The sequence below is a fragment of the Equus quagga genome, chromosome 5 (genome assembly GCF_021613505.1).
Source record: "Equus quagga isolate Etosha38 chromosome 5, UCLA_HA_Equagga_1.0, whole genome shotgun sequence".
Taxonomy (NCBI): Eukaryota; Metazoa; Chordata; class Mammalia; order Perissodactyla; family Equidae; genus Equus; species Equus quagga.
In genome coordinates this window covers 2,542,084-2,563,598 of record NC_060271.1, presented here as the reverse complement: position 1 = coordinate 2,563,598, position 21,515 = coordinate 2,542,084, and the positions used below count along the sequence as shown (strand labels likewise).

Below are 21,515 nucleotides of genomic sequence, written 5' to 3'. Positions count from 1 at the left end.
TTTGGTTTTAGGTTGCATTTTAGGATCTTTTTTAAGCGTCACATTTGCCTTCCCAATCCTATTGTGGCTAAGTTACTCTAAAAAGAGACAGTTCCAGGGAAGCAAGCAATGCGAGTACAACGTGAGGGTGTCCACCTGCCGTCCACAGGTGGGCTTCGGGCTCTAGCGCTCCTCTGAAACTGGAGTCACTTTGCTTTCATCTAACCTCGAGAAAATGACTTAACTTCGAGATTTTCCATGTTCCCTTCTAGATGGAGGGTTTGGCCCAGTGACCACCATCACCTGGAGCAATTGGCGAGGGTATTTTGGGCAGCCCAGGAAAAGAAACTCACCTCAAATGACACACCAACACGAGGCGGCAGGAGACAACCGACATTCAAAACTTACCGAGTGTCCTCTCTGTGCCAGGCAAGCTGCTGAGAGACAGGAGCACAGAGCTGGGTAAAGACTTGCCCCACCCCCAGAAGCGCCCTGCAGGCTACTGTAGAGAACAGACCACTGACAAATCAAGTCGGTAAACGGTCACAGGCGCTTCAGCAGAGCTAGGAAGAGGGAGAAGAGAAAGACCGAGAGAGGAGGCAGTTGTGTCCAAGTTGAGAAGGTAAAAGGAAACCTCTTCATGTAGGAGGTGACCCTTGATCTATGGCTTACAATATAAATAAATGGTTGCAACATACTTGACGGGCGTCTGAGAAGCAGGCGCTAATATTCCTGTGTCAGGCCCAGGACTGTTTGTTCTGTAAATACTGCCTCATTCAAACTCTGAAGTCCTAGTGCCACAGGTTTTATCTCCTCATTGTACAGGTGAAGTAACTGGCACAAAAGGTGACATAACTCTCCCCATGCCACCCTCCCTGCCACAGTCAGAAACGAAAACCAATCTACGCTCCTCAAGGAAACCAGCTAGAAGGCTTTGCTCCCCTCCCCAAGCGCCGCCACGGGGCTTTCTCAGCATCTGGCCTGCAGCTAACACCCTCTGGTCCAATACAACCAACTCTGCAAAGCCGGAGCCACGTCGCCTGGCTCTTCCCCGCTGGAAATTTATTGAGCCCTCTGCCTGTGGTTTGAGTTCTTTTCTCTCTCCAGTAAGGCTCCACGTTCTCCAGAGAAGAAGCCACATCTGCCCTTGGTCTATATCCCCCCTTTTCCCAAACACAGTGCTCTGCCCACGGAGGTGAGAGGTTGGTCCAGCCATTTGCAGGGGAGGCCATGAGAGGCAGCATAAATTCAGACCATTTCCTCCCGCCTGGGAACAGAACAGAAAATCTTCAGCCTCTCACTCTAAAGGAAACTGAAAATTCATTTCCCTCATTGAAAGTAAGTTCTGGGCAAGCGATCCTGATCTCCCCCCTGCCCCTCCATTCCAAAGAGCATGGAACCTTCTTCATCCTGTTTATAACAACCAGCCCTGAGACCCCGGGGCATTGACTCAGAGCCCCTTTGTTTTACTTTGCTTTGCTTTCATCTCTCCTGCAGGCTCTAACTAGGATATTTTCCACCCCAAACCATCAGGCACTGGCAGGATTTCTAAGCACTTCTCTCTTACCTTGCTTTTGTAAACCAACCACCCCATTTTGGGTAAAAGCATTTGTGTGTGTGTGCGTGTGCACGTGTGGCAGGGCTCTGTGGTCTGGGCCACAGTAACACCCACATTGACTAAGCATCACACATTTAGCCTTTAATTTTCCCACAGTAAGCCTGCCCCATTAGACTTAAAGCCATATTTCTAAATCATAGGGAGCTGTGGTACGTTTTCTGTAAATGGGTAAGAAAAAAAAGGAAGTTCCCAGAAGAGCGGCCTCGGGGTTTTGAAATGTTTGAAAATAATCTCTTTTCCATTAATGCACAGACTGGCATATTTCCCCTGCTGCTAAATGACACCTTTCAGGCTGATGATTAACATATAGTCACACCACTCAGGCCCCTTCAAGGAAAAGGCGATGTGCATTATTTCAGTGTCTGCAGAGGAGCTCTGCATCAGGGACTTGCACAGGACAGGAGGATTCTCCCTCCTAAGGGAAACGAAGAAAAGCAAAATAAAGATATGGACAAAATGAGGTAGATTCATCGGCGCTTTGTCCAAGGGTCACTACAAAAGAATATGTTTTTATATGACTATTCTACTGAGTGTACCCTTTTTCCTTAACAATTATGGCTGCAGAATCACCATCATGTGGCTATCCGGAGACAAACATTTATTCATGGGCAAGAAACGACAGGCCATAGAATACCACACCTCTATAGTAGGAAACCACTGCAATTGGCACAATATTTATAAATAAACCTGATTCCTCAAATGGCCACATGGCCAAGAGCCCAGCACTCCTTCTGCGAGCCCATGTTGGCGCATGATACTGAGTGCTGTCCTCAACAGCTCTCCTTTATTGAGAATTTACCATGCGCCCAGCCCTGTGATTAGCTAAACATCTATCAAGTCATTTAATCTTCACATTTATGGGGCAGACACTATTTTTATCTTCATTCTTTTGTGTGTGTGTGTGTGAAGAAGATTGCGGCTGAGCTAACATCTGTGCCAATCTTCCTCTACTTTATGTGGGATGCCACCACGGTGTGGCTTGACCAGCAGCGCTAGATCCGCGCCCAGGATCAGAACCTGTGAACCCCGGGCCACCGAAGGGAAGCATGCAAACTTAACCACTATGCCACTAGGCTGGCCCCTCATTCTTTTATTTTATTTTATTTATTTATTTTTTTTGGAAGATTAGCCCTGAGCTAACTACTGCCAATCCTCCTCTTTTTGCTGAGGAAGTCTGGCCCTGAGCTAACATCTGTGCCCATCTTCCTCTACTTTATATGTGGGACGCCTACCACAGCATGGCATGCCAAGCGGTGCCATGTCCACACCCGGGATCCGAACCGGAGAATCCCAGACCACCAAAGCGGAACGTGCCCACTTAACCGCTGCGCCACGGGGCTGGCCCCTATTTTCTTTTAAAGAAGGACATTAAGGCACAGAGAGCTTAAGGACTGACCTTAGGTCCCACCAGTTTCAAAGTGGCGCAGCCAGGATTTGAACACAGAGCTGTTTGATTTCATCACTCTCTACTGCTTCCTTACTTGCCATTATCATTCACCAGTCAGAGTGGACCACCACAGTAGGTTCAAAGCTGCGTGATAACAAACACATGCTAATGCTGGTTGAGAGTGTTAAACATCCAGTGAAAGGCACACAGGAAAAGGAAAAGCCCAGCACAGCTCCCATATGGGCCCTACAGCTGGGCCGAATGAGCTTTCTCTGTCCTTAGGTCAACTCTGTAGGGTGCTTCTTAGGGAGAGAAGCAACAATTCTAAGTTCCTGCCTGGCTGAGCCAATCAAAGGCACGCCTATACCTCTGACTGGCACTAATGACCTAGGGGATGAAAGAGAAGCAAATCCCAAATTCCAGGTGACTCCACACAAGATCAAAACATCTGGCTTCAGGTGCCTTCAAGGAAGAACTGCTGCTCTGCTCACACGCCCCACCACTAAGATAAAATGAACTTCCCTTTAATGAAAGATTATGGTAAACTTCGCAAACCACACAGCCTGTGTGTGTAAAGTGATTCCACGGATTCAGTTCACACAGAATTGACTAGAGATTTACTGAGCACGCTGTGCTAGGAGCTAGAGATACAGAAATAAATAGGACAAGGCCCCTGACCTCACAGAGCTCGAATGAAACAGAAGAGACACATTAAGGGAGCCACACCAGCACCCCAGTCCTGCACCCTCCCTGCTGCTGTGGTTGCTTCGTGTTTATTGTCTCCTGAATGCGAGGAAGAGATGCACTTATCTGCAGTCTGCAAATGAGAAAACTGTAGTTCAGAAAGGTTGTGTTACTTGCTCAAGTTTAAAAACCTAGGAAATGGCAGATCTGGGACTCGAACCTAGGTGTTTCCGACTCTGAAGACTTCGGTCTCAACCACGAAGTTGCACTGGCTCCAGGCTCAGACACACTTACTTAGCAGCAGCATCAGGAGAACAGGAGAGGGACCCACAAGTCCATGAGGAGCCACCAAAAGGAAAGAACCCATTTGGAGTTGCAACGGAAAGGCAGCAGATCCTTCACAGGGCTGATTTGTGAGTCAGGTTTTGAAGCATACCTAGGAGTTCATCAGGCAGATAAAGGAGACAGTTGAGCATTCAAGGCAGGAAGAACTGAGGAGCCCAGAGGTGTAAGAGCCCACCTGGTCGGGAGTCGTAAGGAACGCCATGCAGCAACTACAAAATGTGATCCTCAGGAGAGGGGAACAAGTTGGCTGCAGATGTAGGCAGGGAACAGGCTAAGGGGTCACAAGCGTACATGTGTGCACGAGTGTCACACACGCACGGGGCTCCGATGCGATTTCCTCAGAGCAGGGACTCACTTGAGTTTTACTGAAGCCCTGGTGTGAATGAAAACAAGCAGAATTCGGCTAAAGCCATCACTGACTTTCGTAGGGCCGCGCAGCTGCAAACAGCCCAGGCTGCAGACACTGTGCTTGTATAAAACACCCACACGTGTTTATTTGTCACCTCTCCTGGCTTAGAAATAACCACCCAGCTACCTAGCACATAAACGTGGCGTGTTTTGCATCTGTCGTTTTCTAGGGGGCCTAGCTACAGTCAGAAAGAAAATTAAGCAGGCGCTGGCCTGGTGGCCTAGTGGTTAAGTTTGTGCGCTCCACTTCGGCGGCCTGGGGTGTGCCGGTTCGGCTCCCAGGCATGGACCTATGCACTGCTCATCAAGCCATGCTGAAACAGAGGAAGATGCGCACAGACGTTAGCTCAGGGCCAATCTTCCTCAGCAAAAAAAAGGAGGATTGGCAGAGGATGTTAGCTCAGGGCTAATCTTCCTCAAAAAAGAAACCAAAAGGAAATGAAGCAAAGCAGAGAGAGAATCAAAACTAAATTTTTAAAACGGGAGTAGCTACAATCCCTTTACGTGAAAAGGAAACCATCAAATTTGAACCAAAAAATGAATATATTTCCAAACGCAAGGAGGCAGAAAACTCAGACCGGGCTGACTTTGTCCCACCTAACAACACATAAGCACAACAAGATGGAAAAGGAGCCAGTCGAGAGAATTCTGACGGAGGCCCCGGTCTTCTGCCAAGTCACTGTGTGACCTGAGGACATCATTTAATGCTCTGAGCCCCAGTTTATCATCTTGGCGTAGGCACAACAATATACCTAAGGACATGTTTCTGATAAGAATTAAATCAGAAAATACATACAGAGCACTTAAGCACAGTGGATGACAAACAATACTTATATGGCAACACGAAAATCTGTTAATGTAATCTAAAAATACTTTTGCCTAAAATATGTTTTTAAAACCTAAGAAGAGTTAGGCTTGAACACACTGTGCCTGTGCTCCAGGGCTTGTGTACCTCTAATACTGGCCGTGACAGCACCTCTGGCTGACGCAATCCTCCTTACAATGCCCTGAATTTTCTCACTTAAACTTCACAACCACTCTGTGGAGTAGGCATTATTATCACATCTGTTTTACAGGCAAAGAAACCAAGGCACAGAAATGAAATAATTTGCCCAAATATAACAGATAGAAACTGAAGGAGTAAGACCTGAATCCAGACATTCTAGCAACTTAGAGCTTTTCCTGATGCATCTATTTAGAATTAATTATTTCTAGGGTGTGATGGTTAATTTTATGTGTCATCTTGGAGGGTGTTTTTGGATGAGAATAACATTTAAATCGGTGAACTTTGAGTCAGCAGACTGCCCTCCATAATATGGGTGGGCCTCATCCAATCAGTTGAAGACCTAGCTAGAACAAAAAGACCATACTCCCCAAGCAAGAGGGCATTCTCCAGTAGACAGCCAACAGCCTTCAGACTTCATGGCACCATCGGCTCTTGTGGGTTTCCAGCTTGCCAAGCTAAACTGCAGATTTTAGCCTTACAATCCTCCGTCACTGTATGAGCCAATTCATTATAATAAATCTCTCGCTATACACACACACGTCCTCTGGTTCTGCTTCTCTGGAGACCTTGGCTAATATACAGGCATTTCGATCTTACCTCTCACCCCTGTTCCTTATCTTTTCAACTCAGTTTATTCAGCAGGTCTTTTCTATCTGCTCCGCATGAACCAGGCACTGCCCTAGACTTGATGACAAGGTTGAGAAGATACTCTCTGTTCCGTCCTAGTCTGCCCATGGTTCCCCATCCGTTGTTAGCCCACCCATCTCCTTCCTGGATTACAAAATCCTCGCGATCTGAGACTAGTCTTTGCAGAACATCAAGTACAGAGCTGTGAATAGACAATGGAGGAAACGCCCACCAGCGCCGGTACAATGAAGACTACTTAGCTTGCCATTGCTTTTTTCATCATTTACTGAGTACCTGCAAGGCCCTATGCTAGCTGCTCAGCACTCATTTCTATCACATTCTCTTCCAATTTTAAGCAGCAGAAAGGGAGACACTGGGAGGTTAGGTCTGAGCGCAAAGCCAGCGGACTTCCCACCACTGCTCCTGCGACAGCGCCCTCCTCCTCCCCCTTCCACACCTGAGTCCCTCCTGGCCTGGGAGGAACGAGCTCCCCACGCTCCAGGGCCTTCAGCCCAACTGCACAAACGCACCACTGCACAGCTCGAGGATGCGAAGTAAAAGATGAAGGCAATCGGATGCTATCTATAAACACCTCAAAGCTTCTTTTCCTTTCACTTAAAAATTCTCTAGTAATTATTTTTACTGCAGTTAATCATAAAAATGAATCACCTCAAATTTCTGAAAGAAATTCTCCTTCAAAATCTATCAACTTTCTGCCACGAATCCATTTACTGGGAGACCACATGATGCCTCCAAGTACTGCGTTTTATTTAAACGTGACATTTTTTCACTCTGTTTTGATTACACATCTGAAAATCGCTGCTATCAATCTTTCACTGGAGCCAAACATAACTGTTTTGCTCAGTGAAACATTAAATACAGACTCAGGGTCCTAGAATCAAATTCAAAAATAAAATGAAGTCGTATCTGGCTGACATTCTTAGCATTATATCCAGGGAGACCACAGTTTCGAGAACTGCTATGAATCCACTTCCAAGATAAAAATCAACAATCCTGCTCCTTTCGGACCTCAGATCATTTCAAAAGTCCAAAGACTTTAGGTGGGCTGATTTTTCTTTTTGAGATTCAATTTTAGAAATTTTTTACTATTCTGATTTTGAAAGGGATATGACATCTTCAATGGAATTGCCAGACTCGGCTGCGGCATTGATTGTGATCAATGATTTTCCACATCAGTTGCTGTTGGGTTGGGGTGGGGGTTGGGTTGCACGCTGTATACTTAACGTTTCCGATAAGGCCTCATTCTCTTTCTAAACAGTGGCAGCAAACAGGCACATCCCAAATTGCATTACTTTCTTCTTTCATTCATGATGATGTCCCACATGGGCCCTGAGCGTCTGAAAGAAGCAGCATTTCCCAGGTTCTAAGGATGAAGGGAACCCTGGCCATCCATCCTGCGTCGTCGGTTAATGACAGACTCATGCATAAGAGCCACCATAGCCAGAGAGAGGCAGCGGGCGTGAAAAGGCGCGAACCACCTGTGGACCGCTGGGTCCTGAGTCTGACTAAGCTGAGGCTAGAATTTTCAGTAAGGACTTGGACAACTCCTCATGCTACAGGGAGGAGGGTGACGAGAGAAGTTTGTAGAGGCCTATTCTTCCATCAGCCTTGTCTTCCTTTCTTCTCTTAGCAAAGTTAAGTCCTCAGGGCCACAGAAAACTCAGCGTCTTGCTGATCCAAGAATGAAACTTCAAAACGTCTGCTAAGTGGGGGAGATGCATGCCAGGATTAAACCACTTCCTCCCCATAAGGCCCAGATCAACGTCCCTCAGATACGATTCTGATCTTGTCATGCCTGATCAAAACCCTCTGATTTCTTCCTTCCCTCCTCCCCCCGCCTTTTTTCCTTCCTCCCTTCCTTCTTCCTTCCTTCTTCCTCACCTGCTTCCTCCTTTCTTCACTTCCTTTCCCTCCTGCCTTATCTTCCTTCTTTCCCACCTTCTTTCTGACCTGCCTACCTATCTACTTTCGTCCCTTCCACATTTATTAAGCACTTACAAAGGAAGATCATGTTCTTTTTGACGCTAGCCATTCTAACCAGCAGGCCTGCGGTTTGGATTGGCACTTCCCTAATGATTAGTAATGTTGAGAATCTTCATGCACCTGGTGGCCATTTGAATATCTACCTTCAAAAAATGTCTATTTCAGTCCTTTCCCATTTTTAATTGGATTATTTGGATTTTTCTGCTATTGAGTTGTATAAATTCCTTATATGTTTTGGATACTATTAGCCCCTTATCACATATACAATTTTCAAGCATTTTCTCCCATTCCATAGGTTGCCTTTTCATTTTCTTGAGCGTTTCTCCTAATTGAAGAATTCACAGTCTACTGGTAGAGGGACACCCGCACAGAGACAACCCCAGTATAGTATGAAATAAAACACTGGTGCCATGGAATACAGTGAAATTGGGGGTGAGTGTGAGCAGTGCTCAGAAAAGCTTCCCAGGTGAGGTGGGAGGGTATGAAGAGCAGAGGATACAGCACACACAAAGGCACAAAGACAAAAGGATGCGGGATTTTCCGGGAAATGTAGGTAGAGCAGTGAAGCTGGAGCATAGTTTATGGGGGAGTGACAGGAAATGAGTCTGGAGACGTAGACAGGCGCCTGTTATGAAGAGCTCTGGACAGAGGACTCTGTGAAGGTAATGGAGAGAAGCAATAGGCCTTAAGCGGAAGTGGGGGTGGTGACTAGGTTTTTAATTGTCTCAGTAAACACACACACGTACAAGTCCTCTGAGCACGCTATTTAAAATTGGGATCTAACTCACTACTTAACCCCCTTCCCTACTTTATTTTCCTCCATCGCACTTATTACCGTCTAGTGCCAGGTTTACGCATTAATTTTGTGTATCGTCCATCTGCCTCCATTGAAATGGATTTTCAATAGGATTCCTAGGATTTTGGTTTGTCCACCACTGTGTCCTTTGCACCTAGATCACTATTTAGCATGTAGTAAATATTCAACGAATATTGTTGAATAATGCGGTCTTTCAAAGAGAGTAAAACTCAATCAACTCAACATTTTATTTGAAGAAAAGACTTTGCCTTGAAAGTGGACACATCACGTAAACTCACTCATCACAATTCCCTGTGGAGGTAGCTAAAATCCCTACTTTAAAAGTAGGTAGGAGAAAAAGTTGTGTAAAGAAATTAGAACGGTAACTAACATATAGTAAGTCCTCAGTAACCTTTAACTATCCTTTTATGTTTTTCTCAACATCACATTAATTCCTGCTTCCTGGGAAGCTCTTGAGGACAAGGACCGGATCTTGGTCATCCCGCACCCACCAGGGGCTCAATGAATGGCTTCTAATTCCTTGGAAATCTGGACTATCAATCTAAGGGATTCTCTCTTCAGCTGAGAAGGTGAGTAATTTCCCTAGAGTATTCTGAGCATCACAACAAGCTCTTTTCAGAAAGGAAGATGTCTTGGAAATATAATCTGCTTTTCAAGCAATGCAGTTTCTAGGACCAATGCTCAGCTGTGGCCAATGAGGGTCCTAGAGCCATGTGTCCATGCTTCTTGGGGGGACTAATGACCATCTTCCATAATACCATCAAATAGCTATCACAGCAACTTGTAATATTGTTTTGAAATCCTGACTGCCTCCAGGAGTAGACCATATGCATCTGAGAGGAAGGACACCACCAGTGGGGGAGTAGCATGGTGCAGAGATAAGAGCTTGGCATCTAGCACCCAACTTCAGGGTTTGAATCCCAGCTCTGCCACTTTCTAGCTGTATGAGCTTAAGAGAGTGACTTCATCTCTCTGTGGCTCAACCATACTGGGAACAACAATGACCCTACCTCATAAGGTCATGGCGCCCATTAACTAAGTCAATCCTGCGAAGCACTTAGAACAGTGCCTGGCACATACTACATGTTCAAAAAATGTTGTATTTTCTTATCAATACGTCTTAGAACACAACAGCTACTCAAACAATGCTTATTCAATTGAAACTACAACATAAACACATCTGAGTTTCCTTTTAGTTGCCCGCTGAAAATGAGAGGAGAGGGCCTTAGACACAAGCCCTCTCCCTGCCATGAGAAATATTAAAAAAATACTGGTAACTCAAAAGGCTCTGCTCACTTCTGGTGGCGTGATTGGAGGCACAACCTGTAACTGCATAGCCTCATCTTCTCCACCTATGAAACTCACCTGTCTCTGTGCTTTGAGAAGGGAACCTCTGGTCTTCCACAAGTGCTACAGCGCTATCAAATATTACGTTGGTATTACAAACAGAAGAGCTCCAGTCATTCCACAAAGAGTGGGTTAAAAAATAAACAGCATGTCAAACTACTTTGTCTTCTTACATTTGTGCAAAATTAAAACGACTCTTTGCAGAATCCAAATTGGATAAGCCCATGTCAATACTACTCCTACAAGCCATCACTGACAACAAGACTGATGGCTCAGGAGGGCGAGCCACTTCATGTTCACTGCGCATCAGGTTTAATCCGCCAAAAGGACGTTGTGTGTATAATTAATGCGCTTTTCTTCCTGGCTTCATTTGGAAACGTGTAAAGGGTCTCTAGGGAATTCTGTAAGTTAGAAACAATTAATAAAATAAAACCACTTAATTAAAGAGAATAATTGGAGCCTATTTTATACCAGAAAATGGAGGGATAAAAATCACTTTGGAAACACGTTGTATAAAAATTGCTGAGTTTTATAAGAAAGAACAATCTGCAGACAGAACACATGTGAGTCATGATAGTGGACTGATTTCCCAGGCCCTTTGTTCTGGAATGATTTAAATCCAGCTGACTTGACACGTACATGAAATGCAAGATTACTGACCCTACAATGACAAGTGTCATTCTTAGGTAGGAAAACTTCACTTATCCATTATCTCAATGCTCCTGCACAGCACCTGCTCTGTACCACCGTAGGGACCCACAGGTAAAAAGCCGCCCCTCTCACAATGCCCTCCAGAAACTCTCTTTATAGTTCGGGGAAGGGAGAAGTCCACCCACAAGTAAAATGTAGAGGGATAAGCATTATGGGGAAGAGAAAGCACCACAGAGCAGTGAGGGAGGGCTCCCAACCCAGTCGAGGAGAAACAAGTAATGCTTTTGGATGTCCTGAATTTTCAGAAGAAAATGAGTGTTTACCAGCATAGAAAGAGGAAACTGCAACGGCAGATATAACATCATGTCCTAAGTCAGAGACACATGAATCTACACACTGCTTTGGCAAGTTACGTAAAACTCAAGTACAGAGTATACGTTTCAGAGCAGAAAGAGATGAATTTGGAAACCAGATGAGGAAAGAGCATGTACGTGGAATCAGAAAAACTAGTTCAAATCACATAATTATGTAATTCTGTATGTACGTAACATCTCCAGGCTTCAGCTTTCTCTTGAATGAAAATGAAGTTCTAGGAACACTCAGATGGCAGTATATTGTATTATGGTTCCCAACTATCTGTGTCCTTCCCAACGAGAGGTTCATTCACCCATGTCCTTTGCCATGTGACTGCCAGCACCTCAAGGTAGACGGAGACTATTCTCTGTCCCATTGTCCGGTTTGGCCACATGACTCGCTTTGGCCAATGGGATATGAGTGGACATAACGTACACCACAACAGAGCAGAAACCTTAAACGTACCTATGTTGTTCAGTTCAGACTTTTGTGTTTCTGCCCACAGAAACACAAAATTGTGTTGCTATTCCCAGAACTGGACTCCTGGAATGAAAAGACTCTCAGAACAGAGCTGCACAGAGCTGCAGCTGACCTGCAAAACTACTAAAATCTGGAGGGGGCTTGTTCATACAGCAAAAGATCACCAATACACAGAGCAATGAAGAGCTCATAGGCTAACAGGAAGTCAAAGGGGTAGTGAGGCAGCAATCAGAAAAGTGTCACAACAAACATATGCGTGGGACAGTGCTGAAGAACCAAGGACACATGTAAAGACCCCTGTCCCACATCAGGCACTTCATCAACGTTGGACTCCTCCACTTGGGCCTTTCAGGAAGAGGTGAAAGCCTCAGAGTTGAGCGATTATAGTGAAGGTCATGCCAAAGCATGAATATATTAATTTGTTCCACATTAGATACCTGCCATCACAGTTAACTGGACATATTTTTGCCTGGTTCTCATACCTACCTTGGGCAAGTCCTTAAGCTCTTTGTACCTCAGTTTTCTCATCTGTAAAATGGACAAAGTAACTGTACCTACTTCAAACAGCAGTTCAGATAATTACATTAGTTAACCCATGTGGAATCCTTAAATGACAGCCTAACACACAATACGTGCTCAATAAATGTAACCCTTTCTTAGTATTTATTACTATTACTATTTAATAACTAATAACTGCTACAGTTTACTAACAGGAGATTACTTAAGTACCTTCTCAATGATATCAACTACAAAACACCATATTTTATTTTTTATGTTTAACTATAAACTGATTACCTACCCAAAATAAATGCATGCCTGTACACACAAGCACACACACACATGCACACACACACACAATCCTTTATCCTTTACTATTAGAGGTTCTGTCACCATCTTTGAATAAGATCTTTGTGCACCATCTTTGAAATAAGCAAAGTTGTTTTCAATTCCTTTGAAATCTTCCAGTGAAAAGACACAGTGGTGAAATATTCGGGCTAAATAATATAACTCACAAGATAGGTTACTATTTTTTTCCTTAGGTAAATTCCTTACAATGGATTTCCATTGTAATTCCACAACTCCAAAATATTTAGTCAGATCATTAAAAAGCAATCACTATAGGGGCTGGCCTGGTGGCATAGTGTTAAGTGCGCTCCAGTTTGGGGGTCCAGGGTCCGTGGGTTTGGATCCTGTGCGTACCTACACCACTCATCAAGCCATGCTGTGGCAGTGACCCACATACAAAATAGAGGAAGACTGGCACAGACGTTACCTCAGGGCTAATCTTCCTCACCAAAAAAAAAAATACTAATAATACTAAGTAATCAAGGTAAGTCTGAAAGTTTATTCATTAATAAGCAGAATGGATCTATATGTCTTCAAATGGTTGGTTGCACTGGATTTTGGTCATAGTCAAGTCAAAGTCCGCGGTTCTTAAACTTTTGGGGGTGACAGAGCCCTTTGAGGATGACAGAAACTTTGTACCCTCTCTTCAGAAAGATGCGTCAAGAATTCAGAATCCTAACCACACTTTCCTCTGGAGTTCCACAGCTGATAGATGATGCGATGACAGGTGTCAGTGGTGAAAGGGCTATGAGAAGGGGGATGCCTGTAACACACAATAGTTTCCAGTTCAAAGTATGAGGGAGAGAGGCCCAAGCAGACCTCCCCCAGAACAAGTTTCTGGACCCCCTGTTTAATGGGGATCTGGTGGGCCCACTGTGCCTCAATTTCCTTACTGTAAAATAGGAAAAATAATAATTCTTTCCTAATAGTATTGTTGCGAAAACTAAACGAGGTATCCAGGAAAAGAGCTTGCCACAGTGCTTGGCACGTTATAAGCTCTTAATAAATAGCTACTACTCCCATGTTAGGATGCAGGACACTGAGGACAGAAAGAGGAGGAACTTGCCCAAGGTCGCAAAGCCTGGCAGTGGCAGAGTGGGATGAGACCCTGAGGGGCTTCAAGAAGAGAGCTTACGAGTGAGCCAAATGCTGGATTAACAAACCAGGGCATCTAGAAATAGGAAGTGCTAAAATCAGCTGGGATTTGTTTGCGGCTCAGCTGTGCCACCGCACCAGCTGCTCAGAACTTTCAGACGTGTCTTAGCACAGCACAGAATCACCCCATCCTATATTCATTCCGTCAGCCTCCAATCTAATTTCAGACCTAGGGAGTTTTTTTAAAGGGGCCCTAAAATTGAATATCCATTCCTATTTATAGTAAAGGGACATTTCCTAAGAAAGTGCCTTGTAAGGATTCAGATCCTCTTTCCTCAGCAGTTCTTCCCCCTGGCCATTTTGGGTCTATTTTGATTTCTTCCCTGATTGAAATATGTCTCGGGGGCTCTCACTGCTGAAGGAGTAGAAGCTTATCGACAGGTCCACAGCTACAGGGTGTGCCAAGGGCCAGCATTAATGGGACAGGGCCCATGAGGAGCTGCCACTGCCACAACTCTGGAGCTAGAAAGAAAATCGTCTCAACAGCAAAAGTACGGAAGTACTGAAGAGCTAGCCCAAATAAAAATTCCAAAATTATAATACGAGTAGCCTGGGAAATTGTTTAAAACAAAAAGGCAAACTATCAGACATGTGGTCTAGTCACTGTGGTGAGCCAAACGGGGATGAGAGCCCTGGGTTGCTGGCCCCACACTGCCATTTACTAGCTGGAAACCATGGGAATCGCTCTGCTTTCTTAGGCCTCGGCTGTGTTATACGTAAAACAACTAGGCAGAGGCAAGATATCAGACTAAATGGTCTATAGACACTTTTTAAGCTTAAGAATCAAAAGGATAGAAGACTATTTATAATGACGTATTTCATAATAGCAAAAAACTGGAGACTAGCCAATGCCTCCCATTACTAGATGAGATAAACAAATAAAGGGCTACTCCTACAACAGAATACTATACAGCAGTGAAAAGTAACTACAGCGACATGCATCAGTCTCAAGAAATCTTGCAAATATAGTGAGAACCAAAGCCTCAGCAATATTTTACAATATGATTCTATTTACATAAAATTCAAAACCAGGGAAAATAAAATTAAATAATAAATTGTTTAGGGACACCTACGGAAAGACATCAAAGAAAGGATTAACATGAAATTCAGGCTAGAAGTTACCCAGGGAGGGGAAGATGGATGCTATCAAGGAGGGGTCCCTAGGAAGCTCCCAGAGACTCAAGACATTCCATTTCACGGCCTGAGGGTGAGCACGTGGGTTTCTGTTTTATTCAAGTTCATTGAATTGTCCACATATGTAATCATAGATTCTTTCGTGCATATTCTGTATTTCACAATAAAAAACAGGTTATATTAGAAAAAGTAAAGTCTAAAGGGCCCCAATACTTCAATAAAAATGGACTACTACATTCCAACCGAATACTGATTAACTGTTAACTCCCACAACAGCTTGGCAACACAGGTAATGTTGTCTTCATTTTGTAGATGAGGAAACCGCGGTTTGAGCAGTTCAGCAAAGCAGAGGGGCCGTGAGTCGGGTGAGGTCTCTTGGACTGCGAAGTCCACGCACTCCCCACAGTACCAGGCTCTGGGTAGGCAGTGCAAGTCCAATTACTTTCCTCACACTACAGAGAAGCAAAGAGTCTCAGAAAGACATCATGTCTTGCTCAAGGGTGCCCAAGAATTTATAAATGAGGGGGCAGGAGTTGATAATCTGACCCTACAGTCCAGGCTTCTTCTAGCATGCCTGGCTAACTCCTATAAACTGTAGGCAAGGAGAAACTGGTATTTATGTGCTAGTTCCAAAAGAGAGGAAACATAGTAACCTTTCCAGTTTATCCCCTTTTCATCTGGCTTGCACGAGGTTGGGGACTTATCTCTTGATACGTGCAGCAGGGGAAAGGTGTGCAGAGAGATAGGACTATGCTAATATGGTGGTCGGAATATAATTTTCCTATCCAAATGTGTCCTGATCTCTTCAGGACCAACTTTCTCCAAGGACAGTATGTACAAATATGTGCAAATATGTTCATGCCTTCCTTCTCCCAGCCCAAAACAGCAAAATGGCATGACTCCATTTTCTGATATCCGTGGGTATTCTAATTTAAACAGTGCTATTGTCTTTCCTGTTTATGAGCTTGTTTCCCATCTCAGGAAAATTTCAACCCACACATAAGCCACAAATGTGCTTCCTTCTATTTTTCCCATTACTCTTAATTAGGTAGTAAAATACAATCCACCTACGTGAACAAGATGGGTAAAAGAGAGTAATTGCTAAATGCATTTTTCATTTCACACATAACAATTTGTAAGCAGAGAGTCAGAATGTCCCCTGAAGCTAACCATACAGTGCTCCCCCCGGTGATGGAGCATTTGGTTGTTGACATCCATCATTGAACATCAGAGCTGAAAGGGACACCAGAATCCATCCCATTACCCAGCACAGTGTTTGGCACAGGGCAGTGGCTTATTAAAAGTTTGAAAAGTAAATAACAATAGCTCATAATTATAGTAGCTAATACATGCAGAAAAACTTTATCATATGTTAGATACTGTTCTAAGCATTGCATCTACAAAAATTAACTCATTCAATCTTTACAATAATCTCTAAAGGCTGGCATTGTTATTACTCTCACTGTAAAGAGAGAAACCTGAGGCTTGAAATGACTATGGTACTTGCCCAACATCACACAGCTGGGGAGCGACAGAGGTGGGATCCAGGCTGTCGGCTACAGCATCTGTGTTCTTAACCCCCATGTTATTGTGAACACCTCTTAGAAGAGATGAGAAGAATGAAACCTAGGAATGTAAAATGACTATATAAAGATCATACAAAATGGTACTGTGGAAATCAAGCGAGAGCTTTGGAGTCCGAGAGACAGTTTCTAATCAGAGCTGGGGGCCTTACTTGTTGGGGGACCTGAGCAACACACGTCTCCAGAGACCTACGGGGTTTGGACCCGAGTGATTCGAAGATTGTAGGACTGGTGCCAGTCTTGTATTTGCCTGTTTCCATCTCCTCCAATGTAAAAAGAAGCCAGTCACATCCACCTCAGCAGATTGCAGTGAGCATCAAATCAGCCATACAGCAAATACTCCCCCAATGGCAGCTACCTAAAGAAATCATATAAGTTCAAGTCTAACTCTCACGCCACACACGTGCCCTCTCACTGAATACAGGTAAACTCATCCAAGAGGTATTTTTAGTTCTCAACTCCCAGAATAAGCAAAAGGTTGATACTGGAAACTCACTAAGAAAATGTCACACATCAAGGTAAGGGATCGGTGAGTGGGGATTGAAAGGATGTAGCTTAGGACTCCAGGAAAGTAAACATTACATGTGCTCCATCGTGGTGCCAGAAAAATGCCTGAAAGGATGAACTCAAATCAATGGGGCAGGCAGTACTGCTTACTGGTCAAAGACTGGATGTTGGAGCCAGACGGACGCGGGACTGCTGCCTGCCTCCTCTACCTGCTAGCAGTAAGTCAGGAAACCTCTCCAGGCTCCCATCTCCTCGCTCCTGCCATGAATCCATGAGGACTTATCACAGCGGCCGGCACAGAGCAAGAGCTTAATCAACGGGAGTAAAAACCCAACAAACCACGGGATGAGAGAGGGACAGGAAGGACATCCAACCCTCCTCTGGGATTGGTCCCCCTGTAGCATCAAGATGATATAAATTCAAGGGATTATCTAAGGAAAAGGAATTAAAAAATCAAAATAATGGATTTTTCCTATCAGCGCAAGCACTTCATATTCTTAATAAATATTTTCCTTTTTCATCTTTTACCCATCCATTGTGAATAGAAAATCAGTAGATAAGAAATATATGAGTGATGTTTACATATCTCCCCATGCACGAGCCTACAAAGTGGACATCGAGGAAACTGTATTATATCCAGCAATTAACATTGGTATAGTGTATACTTCCCTGTGACAGTATCAGCCTATCGAATCCTCAAAACAGTCTTGGACTCCCGGAGGCAGCACGGGTTCCAAGCTTGGGCTGTGGGTTTAGCATGGGATAAAATCAAGGCTCTGCTTTGAACCTAGTAGGAAACCTCCTTCTCTGGAACATGGAGGCACCTCATGTGGTCATGATGATACCCAAGCACATTACAGGGCTGGAGACCTAGAACTCAAAAAGGGTATATATGGGGGCTGGGCCCGTGGTGTAGTGGTTAAGTCCGGCACACTCTGCTTTGGCGGCCCAGGTTCACAGGTTCCGGTCTCAGGCACAGACCTACAACACTCATCAAACCATGCTGTGGCAGTCACCCACATCCAAATAGAGGAAGATTGACACAAATGTTAGCTCAGCAACAATCTTCCTCAAGCAAAAAGAGGAAGATTGGCAACAGATGTTAGCTCAGAGGGAATCTTCCTTACCAAAAAAAGCAAGGGTATATATGAGTATAATGACAGTAAAGGTTACTATAATAATGATCCTCTTACACCGATTGAGGACAAGAACACGGAAGGACTGAGCCAAGATCCTCTCGCTAAGAAGTCACGGAGCCAGGTCTTGAGTCAAGTTCTGTGTTCTTCCACGGCACTCTGCTAACTCTCTTCCCAGGCTCTCTTCCTGGCTCAGTGCTTCCTCTCAGCCCCTGTGATGAACAACATTCCACCTGCAATGACCGCATTCCCCAGCGTCACCTCCAACAGGAACCTTCACTGGCAGTCCCTGCCCACAGCCCATACGCCATTCTTCTCACCTACTCATACTCTGCTCGGAGGGCATCGTCTGCCTGTTTTGCAGTCCCCTCACCAAAATGTGAGCTCCTGAGGGCAGACTGTGTGCTGCTGACTGCTGCATCTTGTTAGCCAACATAAAGCAGCTGCTCAGGAAATATCAGCTAACGAATGAAGGAATGACTGTGATAAGGAGAGTGCAGAGCAGAAGAAAGCCGCACGCTCCGTGAAAGTGCAGCTGAGCAGAGAGGACACCTGGAGGCAAGCTGCAGCTTTGCTACTCACTGGCTTTGTTTTTTTAAATTTTAATAGCACAAGCCTCCTTCTCTGGACCTCCATTTACTCCTAAAGTAAAAGAAAATACTTGACTATTTCTATTAAAGCACTTGACTCTTTCTAGGTTACAATGTCTAGGTCCAATGTTTTCGCAGCGCAGGAAAACCATTGTCTGTGTCTGTGTATCTGGATCTAATTTTATTGTGAGGAGAGATGGTAGGGGTTGAGATTTAAAAGACAAGCCAAAAAAACATCTGTGACCTTGGACAAGTCATTTAACCTCCCACTGACCTCCAGTTTCCTCATCTGTAAATCGAGAAGGTGGAACCAGGTCATTTCCACCATCTTTTCTGATTTTAACTGAAGTGCCTTTTAATTCCACTCTCCTCCTCAAGCCTCGAGTCCTGACCTAGAAATCCACTGTACCTTGTAAATGTTTCTTCCAGTCCTTTTAAAATTCATACGATTGCAGTGGTCAAAGCCTAGAGAATGAATTTAAATCTAAAGTTTAAAAAGTCATTTCAAATACCTTCCAATAACACTAAACTTTTGTGCCATCTCAGCATAAACCTCGGGAAGGGCTGCTGGCCTTTGACTGTCACCTCACCGTAAACGCAGGCCTCCAGCACAGCCAGCGGCAAGGCCGGCCCGAACTCCAGCAGTGCAGCCGGGCACCGCGGATCAGCAGCAGCTGCCTGCCCAGCTGTGGGATCTGGGAAGAGAAAATAAAATAATTCGTCCCCCGCTGAGCCAGAACATTCTCCCTCTTGCCAGTGTGGATTCAAAAAGACGCAACAGGCCTCCTTAGACCTGGACACTGGGTTCAAAGGAGGCAACGTAAACAGACCTCTCAGGGTGCCGGTTTCCTGGGAATCCCACATCCACCAGCAGACTGTTGTCATCGCCACAAAAACACACCTCTGGTGGCACATGACCATGGATGTTCTGTTAATTCATCATTTTCATGTACTTTTCACGTGCCAGGTAGTCACTCAACTGGTATCTACTCGATGTCTGCTATGTGCCCATTGTTCAGTTGCTGGCGTAGAAAAGAAGGATAAAGGCTCTCGGTTAAGTTTTATGGAAATTCATAAATACATAATACATATGCACATACACACACAAACACAAAAACCATGCATTTACGGAAGCTAAACGTATATTTCGTGACAGGTAATTGGTTTCTCTTGTTCATCCAACAAATATTTACTGGGGCCCATTATGTGGTGGCAGTCCCGGTCCACGGGGATACAGAAAACTCACAGCCCTGCCCTCAGGAATCACAGTCTTGGGGGAAGTCAACACATGAACGAGTACTTGTAACCCTGGGGTTTGTGTTTGCCTCTTGTTTCAAACTCTCAGAGATTCATTTCTCTCTGTGTTTAGAAGGTCGAAGGGCCTTGACTGGACACCATGCTAAGGCAGTGATTCTCAACCAGGCGCTGTGTGACTTCCCACGGGACAGCATCTGAAGACATATTTGGTCGTCACAACTGATGCAAGAGGGTGCCACCGACATCTGCCGGGTAGAGGCCAGGGATGCTGTGAACCATCCTACAGTCCAGAGTGAAAAATCATCTGGCACAAAACGGCAATGGTACCGGGATTGAGAAATACTGATGAAAGGATGTTTGACCATTCTAAAAATATTAGGATTAAACTTTAAAACTCAAGGATATTTATAGAATTAGAAAATACAGGGGAAAAGCCCGGGGTTAAGTTTTTAAAAAAATCCAAAAATCAAAGAAAAACTCTTCAGTTGGATTTCCATGGAAATAGTAAACATTTGCAAATTTGCATTGTTTGCCTAAGCCGACAGGAAATTCAGGGATTTTTACAAACTATGACAATTTCTTTATATATGCCATGAAATGGTGCATTTAATACCTCCTGATTCACCAGGAAGAGAACAGTGCCTGAGTCTGCCTTTGGTTTTCCACCTTGTGGGGTCCACTGTCTAAGACCTTCCATCTCCCAGTTACAAGAAGAACTTATCTCCAGAAAGACACACGGGCCCTGAGGCCTAATTCGAGCTTGGAGGAGGATTGTAACTCAGCCATCAGACAATCAATATTCCAATTTGGAATTTAGTACTTTGGAGCCAGAACGTTCAGAAACACACATAAAGGATCTGCTTATGATCGAGGCCCAACTCATATTTATAATATAATCACCTAATAAAAACGGTAATGACCTCCGGCTGACTTTACACTGTCTGCTTTGGCACATGAGCTCCACAAGAGGATTTTCACAGACTTCGCTTCCAGAAAATACATCTAAGTTCCTGTTTTTTCCTATCAAAGCTGAAGAGCCCAGACAAAAATATCATTTTGCTTTCAGAATGCCAACACACACAGTATATATAGTAGATTATCTTGTAATAATATGATATTGTCCTCAAGAATTCTTTCCACTTATACATGTGACCTTAAGACGAATATATAACACACTTCTTGGTTCATCCCCTTTACAAGCAAAAACGCTCTCTCTCCCCTTCCCTGGCTGCCTTGAAGAAAAAAACCAAGGCGTCCATTAACTGACACACTGAGCGACTGGCAGGTTTGCCCCATCCCTCTGCTTCACGACCGGCTTCCACGACTCCTTCACTCCCTTAGCAACACTCAGCGGTGACAAAATTCTAACCACACATAAATGGGCCGATAAGCCGATTGAGCAGGTAAGAGCATATGAGGTTCCCTGGAAGAGAGAAAGGAAAGAGTGTGTGTGTCGGGGGGTGTGTAACAGAAGCAGCCCTGGTACAGCCCCTACCCCTCCAGGCCCAGTTGAAAGCATTTAACGAAAATAAAAGAGAATAATGCACAGCAGCTACAAGTACAAAACAGGGTGGAGTGGTGTGAAGAGATCTCAACTACA

The 21,515-nt window shown here is 44.4% G+C and overlaps 1 protein-coding gene across 5 annotated transcripts in view; it reads right to left on the bottom strand.

Moving 5' to 3' along the window:
• The window catches only part of DAB1 (DAB adaptor protein 1), a 395,398-nt gene that overhangs the window by 329,317 nt on the left and 44,566 nt on the right, over positions 1-21,515 (bottom strand). For 4 of the 5 annotated variants that reach the window (XM_046660108.1, XM_046660106.1, XM_046660110.1 and 1 more), the window contains exon 1: positions 388-570. The exons of the other annotated variant lie outside the window; for it this stretch is intronic. The gene's annotated coding sequence lies outside the window, so the exon portion shown is untranslated. Of the gene's footprint in view, positions 1-387; positions 571-21,515 lie in introns of those variants that run through there. 5 annotated transcript variants of the gene reach the window in all.